The 10,371-nt window shown below is 43.0% G+C and overlaps 1 long non-coding RNA gene across 4 annotated transcripts; it reads left to right on the forward strand.

The window, feature by feature from the left end:
• The first annotated feature begins 2,882 nt into the window (after positions 1-2,882).
• Positions 2,883-9,932, forward strand: LOC138260152 (uncharacterized). Of its 4 annotated transcripts, XR_011198818.1 has the most exons (7): positions 2,883-3,069; positions 3,399-3,470; positions 3,913-4,544; positions 4,629-4,683; positions 5,297-5,320; positions 7,480-7,652; positions 8,769-9,932. It is a non-coding gene; the product is annotated as an uncharacterized lncRNA (long non-coding RNA). The 4 variants fall into 4 exon arrangements; XR_011198816.1 differs by having other exon boundaries at positions 3,913-4,683; XR_011198817.1 differs by lacking the exon at positions 4,629-4,683.
• Positions 9,933-10,371: the final 439 nt, after the last annotated feature.

The raw sequence follows: 10,371 nt of genomic DNA on the forward strand, positions 1-10,371 counted from the left end.
GTGCCTGTGGTTTGGATAAAACCAGTACTTTTTGCTATAATAATACAGGGACTCACACTATTAAGAGTTTTATTAATTGTAACACCAAATTTGTGATTTATATCTTAGGGTGCGCATGTAATAAAATATATGTGGGTAGCACCATAAGACCTCTCAAACACAGACTACAGGAGCACGTATGTGCCATTAAGAATAATGATAACAGGTACTCACTGTCATCACACATGACATTGGTTCACCCTCATGACAATTCGATTTGGTTCCAAGGGATTAACCACATCCCACAAAATCCCAGAGGAGGAAATAGAGAACTGCAATTACGCAAAAGGGAGGCAGCTTGGATATGCCGTTTACGAGCAATTGAGCTGGGACACAATACAGACCACAAATTTCATTATTATTTATAACACTATCGGTCTACAACATAATTTCATAATTATTTTTATTTGACTATTGAATGACATGTCTCTTGAGAGCTCTGTACAGGCCTTTCATCCAAAATTGCCTCTTCATAGTGATCCTTCTCATAGTTATTTTGTTTGATTATTGAATGTTGGAGTCACTTTCAATTGATTCACTTGATCATGATATGCCTTTGTGACGGGCTGGCTGGGACCCGCCCGCACACTCTGCCTGCTTGTGCTATCGCTGCCTCTGTGGCACCGGAACACAAAGGACTCTCAACCAATGAGAGCAGCACATCCTGGATGACGCAGGAAGGCGGGACCTTAAAAAGGTCGGCCGCAATGGAGTCAGGAGAGAAGGAGCGGAAAAAGGAATTGGGAGGAGCAGCAGACGACGGAGAGGAAGAACGAGAAGACGGAGCAGGAGGCCAGCAGACGGGAACCCCGATCGGAGGATCTTGGATCCAGGATAGGAGTATTCCCGCGACCGGAGGAATCCGAACCAGGAAGGGCAAGGAGGAGACCGGAATGCCACGGTGACCGGGAGGCAGAACGCAGCAGCCCGCCACGCTTCCGGAGAAGCGTGGCAATCACAGGTGTGTGACACGTTGTGGGCTGGGGACGGGAGGACGGGTGGTGTGGTGAAAAAGGTACAAGGGAGGAAGGGTGGGGAAATGTAAGAAGCAAAGGGAGGGCCGATACACCCAAATCAGGAAGGACGGGTGAGGTGAGGGGTATTACAGCACAAGAGATGTAAACGCCGCAAGAAAAGCACCAGGTCATACTGATAGAAAGAAAAGGAAGGTGTGGATAGAAGACAGACGCCATTATTAACAGAAAGATCCAGAAAGAAAACAGGGAATTACTGAAGGAAAACCCGTTGAAACACAGGGAAAGAAAAGAGAAGGTTGAGAAAGAAAGAAGGAGAACACAGAGAGACAGAAAGAGAGAGAGAATAGAAAGACGAGACAGAAGAAGAGGGACAGCAAGAAATAGTTAAGGAAAAAAAGAAAACAACCGAAACACTTACGGTTATATCTCTTCTTCTTCCCGCATGCGCTTCCCGGGAGACCCATGAAAAAGAAGAGAAGCAAGGAGACGGTTAAAGAAACAGGAACTGAAGTAGACCCACAGAGACAGACGGAGGAACCAAGGGCCAGATGTATCAAATGATTTTGCACTCGCAAACTGCGTAGTCTGCAATGCAGCAAAAGCATTCGCAGACCACAAATTGAAAATCGCAAAAATTGCGATTTTCTGCATTGCGACCTGGATTTTGCGAATCGCAAATTGCGATTTGCAAAATCCAGGTCGCAAGGCTATTCTGCAAAAAATCGCAAATTGCGATTTTTCGCCGAATGGTATTTTGCACATGCAAAATACCATTGTCTGCAACCAGGTGGTAACCTGGTGCAAAATTTAAAAATGCAGTAAAACTGAATTTTTAAATTTAATATGTAAAGCACACATGCCCTTTTGGCATGTGTGTACTTTACATTGTAAAAAAAAAACATTTTGGGGTGCAGGAGAGGGGGCCTTAGGCCCCCAGCACCCTGCCCTTTTGCATTTCCCAAATTGCGATTTCTGGTTCAGAAATCACAATTTAGGAAATGCAAAAAATTCGCAGCTATGGGCCAACAGGCCCATAGCTGCGAATGGGGCCAGTATCGCAATTTGCGATTCGGTAATTGCATTTGCGATTTTTAAGAAATCGCAATTACCGAATCGCAAATGTGATTCATGGCCCTTTGCGAGTCGGTAATTGCGATTTCTTAACAATCGCAATTACCGAATCGCAATGGGCCAGAATCATACATCTGGCCCCAAGAGAGCCAACAAACAAAACACAACCACAAGCACAACTAATAAACATCCCTCAACTTGTGGAATACCGACTCCTGTGTTGTCCTTTCCACTGCGTTTTGCTTCAGCCTTATAAGATCTTTATTTATGTATTTGTCTATGGCTATAACACAAAATGCTAAATGTATCCTTTATGCCTACTTGGGTTGGAGTTTTCCACAATTATTTATTCAATCTAATGTTGTATTCTTTATTAATATGTAAATAGGTTTTCTCATTGAACATTAAGATTGTACTATTGTACTGTTACTTGTTATTATTATTTTCTATCCTTTAATTGTCTTGTATGCCATTTCGTAACAGCATTCTTGCCCCCTTTGGACTAGTACTTGCTTATTTGTATATCACACTTTTTTATCACTCTGCACTTTCCCCTATTTGGGTTTTCACTGTGTTTTTTTCTCCCCTTCCCCCTCTTTTCCCGTTCTTTTTCTGTCTCGCACTCTATTTTTTAGATTTTTTGCATTTTTAATCAAGTTCCTTATAAATACCAGGTTTGTTTTCCTTTACACAGGTTTTTCTTATTTTAAGATGGCCGCCGCACATGACAACTAGGGAATTGACTCTAACACGACGACTGCTAAATACAGTCCGTCGCTTATGTCTATACTTGTTTTCCCCGCCACGGCGGGATTTCCAGCAACTGGCGTTCTCCCCTCTTAAATCCTCCAACTCGGGCGCGGAGTACTTACACAACTAGTGGGACGGGCGGCATACGGCCGGGCCCGTCTTTACTTTTGGTCACCGGCCCTTTATAATAATTGGATCGCCGCGCAGCAACCTATTGCTATACTCTTTTCAGGTAAGGCTGATATAGCCTTTTTTCATGAGTGTGGGAAAACCTAGTACTTTTAATTTATCTTCAAGGCTTTCCTTTTAATGTACTTCGATTGGCCAACACTGGGGGACATATATTTCATGTTGGTCCCCTAATTAAACACTGGGACATATACATGCAATGCTTATTTTTGTCCTCCCTTTTTGTTTTGTTTTAACTTTATTTACTACATGGGAGGATAATGTAATATTCTTGGTCTATTTGTCTCCTTGTAATGCAACTAGTGCCCCCTGCTTTTGACCTTACACATCGTCATGTGCTCCTTCTTTCCCCTTTTTTTTTTTTCCTATCAGGATTTCCTGTCAGGTCTTTGTGCACGTGCACATCGTGAATAATATTTTCGTTTCAATTGGAGTACTACTTTGGTATGTTTTTTTACCTGAGAGAATTTATGCTATTTCACGTTGCTTTTTGGTCACTTATGGGAGTTCTGGCTTATTGGCAGAGGGATTTTTCCTTTTGAGTCTCTATAACTTTATGCGCACCTGTTTTTTATGAGGAACTCACTCTATCACGTTCCTGTGCACTTTCTTTCACATTTTTTTTTTGGATTTTATCTCTGACTCTTTGTATTGACCGTTTCTCCTTGCCGATTCTGTTGACTATGCATGACTTGATATTGGTCTAGATTAACAAATTATCTATATTCTTTCTTTTTGTATTATTGTTGTATACTATTACAAAGTGACTCTGTTTTTGCTACATGTATGTAAAATAGCTTCTTGTATGTTAATATGTTTTGTTTTTGGTGCTTTACTTATGTCATTATATTATCTTACTTTTTCATGGTTATATGTTACTTTGCAGCCCTGAAGAAGCCCAGCTGTATAGAGCGAAATGCGTTGGCTGCTTCTTTTTCATGAATCTTATGTCGCAACAAGTTCTTTACACCAATTAAAGTCTTCAGGAAGAAACTAACAGAAGCTTTGCACCATTATTTACTTAACAGTATTGGACTTTTTCTATTCACTGCGTCTTATTGGATGTTTTGAAGTGGTGCACCCCCTAAATGTTCTGTATGCAACACAGCCGGGTTGGAGAAACCGAAGTGTGCATGTGTGTTTGGCCAGCCTAGGCCAGCCGGCCAAATCCACATACAGACTTACGTGCACTCCACTTCCCCTCCCCTCTCCACCTAAAACTTATTTTATTTTTCAGCTGCTGGCTTAGCCTGGGGGTGACGCTCCTTTGCCATTGTAAATGAGCCGGCCTGTTCTTTCATGTCTCTGTAACAAGTGGGGCCTTTTCTCCTTGATAATAGAAAGCTCCCAGGCTGATTTTTTTGTTTTTCTCCACCTTCTTTATTTTGTGTTACCAAAGGGAATCACGACGTTAGTTCCTTGAATCCGTTGGTGCAATCTTGTGTTAACCTTTTCTTCTTTAGACGTCTCTTCGATTTGGACTGGAGCCATTTGAAAAAGAATAGAAATAAGCAGCAGGTATGTTTTAAGGGGCACTTTCTCACCACTGTCATGCTTTCCGTTTTTTTCCCTTTCCCCCACTTGTCTTTCTTTATATTATAGAAACTTCTCCTGTCCTTATGTGAATTAGACTTCATGTCAAACAAAAATAGAAAAGGTAAAAGTTTCTTTCTTCCAGAGTTTGGGTAAAATTTTCCCCTTTTTCTATATACTATTTACGGAAGCTGTCCATCAACCTAGTTAACTTAACATCAAAACAAAACCAAGTTTCCTCCCTATACCTAGAATCTCTCTCTCTGATTCCTCTAGAACTTTCTTTAAACTACCCCCTCCTCACTGTGCTCTGGTCTCCACCACCACTCAAGATTGCAAACCCTGACCTGCACAAGCCATGTTCCCTGTTGAGCGTGGCTTGAGCAGAGTGCCCTCCGGTTTGGTTTTCTGCTTGGACATGCTGTGGGTTTGGTATTGCTTATCTCACTGATAGATGTCTTCTTTCCACTTTGGGTGAACACATCCCCAGGGTTTCCCACCAGAGAACAATCCTTCTCACTTCTCTTCCACTCCCTTGCAACCTTGCTGTTTGTCTCCTGTCCGTCTTTCTCTGTCTCCTCCTCATTGCCTGACTTTCATTCTGATTTAGCCTCTCCTTCCTGTTCTGTCTCTTGTGGGAAAAACAGAAATCCTTTTTCTGTTTCTTGTTTCACTCCTTTTTGTTTCCCTGTTAGCCTTAAATCTATTTTTAATGTTTTGGGTTTTTTAATTTCTAGGTCAATCGTAAGCTACTATGGCAGGTGGGTGTGTCAGAATGACCGGTTAAGTTCTATAAATGCTCCGCCTTCCCCTCTCTGTCTCTTAAAATATTTGATTAATTTTGTTATTGTTGTAAATGTTTGGCTCACTCTCAATTCCTTTTCTCTTTCTCAGCCGATGCCTACATTTTACAAACAAATACTAATCATATTAGACAATGCCTTGCTATTCCTGTTCTTACAACTGTAAAATTGAAGAGTAATGGCACACATGAATAATTTGAATATCAAACGAAAGTCTTTAGAACACCTTCTATTTACCAATTAAATATTTAATACAGCACACAAATACAGTTAGAACATAGTAAGTTCCTTAATTCATCTTCAATTAAATTTCTAAGCTAGTGTCCAACTCGATTGTTCAAATTCACAATAATATATTTTTCCAATTGTCCATTCACATAACCACCATCTCCAAATTTAATTGTGGGTCGTCCACTTCACAATATTATAATTAGTCCAATTGTCCCATTCGGATAACCCAAAAACTCCAAATCTGCTTGTACGTTGTGAACACGTGTTTCATCCGGGGGAGTACCCCTTGGATTTCCTCAGGACATTCTTGTTATAATTCCTATTCTCCTAGTACTGTCAGAGTATCTCTCGCATTCCGTTCTATAGTTCACTCGATCAAATCTAAATTCATCCCTCCACATATACGTCCCGTAACATTGTATCTGCATACCGATTCCAAAAGTGCGAGTACGCTTTCCGAACATGTAAAAAGCACCATGTTAAATTTATGTAATTGAATGGTATAAAGGTAAAATAATTGTGAAATTGGAGTGCCAGTCACTCACTACCGCACCCTCTTTTTGTCTGTATTCTGTTCTTACAACTGTATTGCTCTATCCCTTTAAGCCATTTTCTACCTCACTATAGAGTTTTGGTAGTCCATAGTTTGTTCCCCAAACAATTGGTCTTTAACTTGTTTGAACTGGACTCAGGGCCTGATTTAGATCTTGGTGGTATTACTGCTAAGCCGTGTCGGCGACGTCCCCGAAAAGACCATCATGTTGGCGGTCTCCTGCCCACTGTATTTAAATGTTTTGCGGCTAAGCCAAAGACCGCCAAGACGGAGTATATTGTGTAGTGCCACAGCTTCCCACAGCCAATACAGCAGAATTCAATGCCAACGAGTAGGCCCTCCTTACGCATCTTGGCGGCAGCACCCCGCCAAGCCTATTTAGATTACACAGTTGTGCTGGTGGTGTGTCAGCGGCAGGCCTATGATTGCGGGAGTCCATCGTGAGACCGTTCAGCATAATACGATGGCTGTGGCAACCCACACCTGTTGTAAGTTGGACAATTGTGAACACCTGCAAAACACACTATAAAACACACTCCATTTCAGACCATGATCCTTTTCCATTCCACTGCAGCAGAACATTTTGGAGCTCACAACAAGGACACAGGATATTTTCCCATTCTGGGTTGCTCTCACTCTGTTTTTTTTGTACCCATATTTATGATTTTTTCACCCCATCTGCTCACTCTTCCAGTTCTCACTATTTTCACAATGGCAGGAAGGAGAAATCCCCGTTTTTCAGAGGGTGAGTTGTCTGTCATGGTGGATAAAATCATTAGAGTAGAGCCATATTTGTTTGGATCACAAGTCCAAAATACTAGAAGTTCCCAGAAGAGGCAAATGGGGGGCTGAATAGTTCACTGAGTGAATGCTGTAGCTAACAACCTGCGCACACAGGAGGAGATTAGGATGAGGTGGAACTACCTGTGGGGGAAGGTTCGTTCACTGGTCTCCAAGTGTCACCGGGAGGCCCAGAGGACTGGTGGTGGTTCTCCCAGCCCCTCATTATAACTTTTTCTCAGGGAGGAGAAGGCCTTTCAAATCCTCCATCCTGAAGGCTTGGCAGGAATTCCTGGTAATAGCTTGCATTCCTCTGGCAAAGACGATGTTGTAAACCTGATCAGGTAACATGAGAAACTAGAAAGTATTGATGGTGCACACAAGATCACTGCAAATCAGTATTTCCGAACTACCTGTAACATTTTGATGGCAAAAAAATCTAGTAACTGTTCGATGAATGTACATGTGAATATCCAAAATGTAATGTCACAGCAGTACTGCCAAACAGAAACACTGAATTTTCTTTTCTTGTTCTTTTATGTCATTCATGCAGTCAACACCCATCAGAAGCAAGAAATCTGGAAGGCCATCACAAAGAAGGTGTGGACCGCTGGGGTCCACAAGCGGCGTATCCTACCCTTTCAGAAGAGGTGGGAGGACCTGCGTCAAGTGACACGCAAGTCAGCTGAGAGCAAAGTCGGGCAGTCCTTCTACTGATTCAGGCAGGTGCGCCACACCCTGACCCCTGATGCTGTGGTTTAATGGGCAGTTGAGGGCCCAAAAACAGCAACAAGGGGGTTAGTCATTGTCTGTAGATATTGCTGGGATTTGACCTCTTTACTTTGCAGCCATGCTGTATGCCATCATCAGTGAGTTTGACACACATCCAAAGCTCGTGAGGATTTCTGGAGATGTAAGTTGATCAGACAGTGTCTGATGCTGTGTGTGGTATATTGCTTTGTGCTGAAGGATGACATTTTATTCTTCCTCACAAGACAAGCATTAATGTGGGCCGACACATGGCTGCATGCAAACAAAGGGCTTGGCAGCATTTTCCCAATGACATGAGGGACAGGTTCACAAAACATGCCCCATGTCGTGATTGGGTCAGGTGGGTGGTACATCACAAATGTGTGTAGTGATGTAGGCTCCATTACTGGTAATTGTAGAAAACTGCACAATAAAAATGCAGTTGATATATCAGAGTTGACATTGTTAAGTTGTTGCTATGACATTATGAGAACGTGCTTCTGCACCAAAATATTGGTATTCTGTGTACAGTGGCATCACTCCTTATCTGACACATGTTTGAAAGTAGTTTGTACTGCAAACTTATAGTAAATTAATGTGAACAGTAGCAGGTAGACCTGAGACTTTAGTCTTTCACAAGTGTGCATGTAATCCAATCCGTGATTACCAACTTGAAATTTGTCTTCCAAACTGTATTGATTGCAATAGACAGGGATGTGTCCACAGTGGTGAGAGAGTGTATGTCCCACAAACAACATTTGTGTGTCCTTAGTTCTGCCCAGAGGAGAAATTGATGATGGAGAGCAATGTGATACTGAAAGAGACAGTTGCATATGGAAGGTTACATCACATAGATGTTGTGGCGTCCCATCTTGAGCAGACAATTTCAATCCCAAAAACGTACCTTTTGGGAGAAGCAAATTGAAACCTTTTGTCATGGATTGAGCTATATGTGTATAAATGACAAAGGCATACATGGTATGGGAGCTGAGATGGGGGATTACTCAACTTGTTGCAAATGTTGTGTGATGTACATTGATGTCCAATTGTATTCTCTCACATACCCTACAACTGTTGTATCTGTTCTTTCAGCATCAGCTGGGCAAGGGGAATGTGACAGCGGCCACATTGGTGGGGATGAAGCTGGCCACTGGGTATCAGGTGTGGACACCACTGACACTAAGGGACTCAGTGTCATGGAGGGTGAGGGGACTGGCCTGGAGGGAACAAGTGATTCTACATCTTCGTTGGAGGTCTACAATGAAGAGCAGTCCCTAGTGGAGATGGACCCTGGAGAGACTGTGACACCTGCATCTTTATCCACCCGCCATTCCAATCTCCACCCTCCCTCTTGCTCCCCCAGTTTGCTGAAGCCATCCCCCTAAAAGGGGTGGCGTCACCTTTGCTGCTGGCACCTCTGGCCCTGTCCCAGTGTCCTAGGCCACGCTTACTGAGGAGGCTGTAGACTTATTATGGACAATCGCTGCAGGCAACACTGCACTTCTGAATGCTATCCAGAGGCTGGCTGGCCAGAACACACAGATGCCAGCTGACCTGGATGATATTCGTGGTGTCCTGCCTGGCCTACAGTGGTCATTCCAGGGTCTGGCCTCCTCATTTGCCGCAGCCTCTCACCCATCCCAACCTTGTGCCCACACCCCCACCTCTTCTCCATCCCAAATCCCTCAACCTAGCCCTACCCAAAGCACACAAAAACACAAATCTAAAGATACAGACCAGACCCTGAAGCACCCACACCTTCAACACACACATGCACAACAGAAATGTCCACTCTCTCTACCTCCCAAACCCAACTCCCTGAAGACCACCCTACCCATTTTCCAATGACGGGCCTTCTTCTTTCCTTGGCCCAACACCTTCCACACCCAAAACCAGGCCTTCCAAACGTAAATCCACCCCTTCCAAATCCCAGCCCACCCCTTCCAAATACCAAACTACTCCTTCCAAATTCCAGGCCACCCCTACCGAACCTACCCCTTCCAAACCCAAACCCACCCCTTCCAAACCCAAGGACCCAACCTCTAGTAATATCATTGAGGTGTCTGCTCTTTGCCCCATAGATGCCCCTTCCAAAGGAGGTTTATTCGGGCAGTGAATTTAGGAGGCAAGTGATGGGCCTGAAAGCCATTGTGGCCCACATAGGCTAACACCTTGCTGTATTTATTATGAAAGACTTTGCATAATTGCCATTGAGTGACTTAACTCTGCCACATATAAAGACTTTTATCTTAAGAATACCTTTGCCCTAGCCTTATTTTTTAATTGTTAATAATTGTTTGCTGATTATGTTATTTCTGCATATGTGTGAGCCATGCACATAGGGGGTTATTACAACTTTGGAGGAGGTGTTAATCCGTCCCAAAAGTGACGGTAAAGGGACGGATATACCACCAGCCGTATTACGAGTTCCATAGGATATAATGGACTCGTAATACGGCTGGTGGTATATCCGTCACATTACTGTCACTTTTGGGACGGATTAACACCTCCTCCAAAGTTGTAATAACCCCCTTAGTCTCTTTTGTGACACTGACAAACACAGGTTATATATTTTAGTTGTTTTTTTAATGCATACATTAGTGTTGAACATCAGTGATGGGCATATTAATTTTGGTGGAAGCATTCATGTTGTTACTGGACACTTACATCAAGAACGTGACCTGCCTTCAGAATT

The sequence above is a fragment of the Pleurodeles waltl genome, chromosome 9, assembly GCF_031143425.1.
Source record: "Pleurodeles waltl isolate 20211129_DDA chromosome 9, aPleWal1.hap1.20221129, whole genome shotgun sequence".
Taxonomy (NCBI): Eukaryota; Metazoa; Chordata; class Amphibia; order Caudata; family Salamandridae; genus Pleurodeles; species Pleurodeles waltl.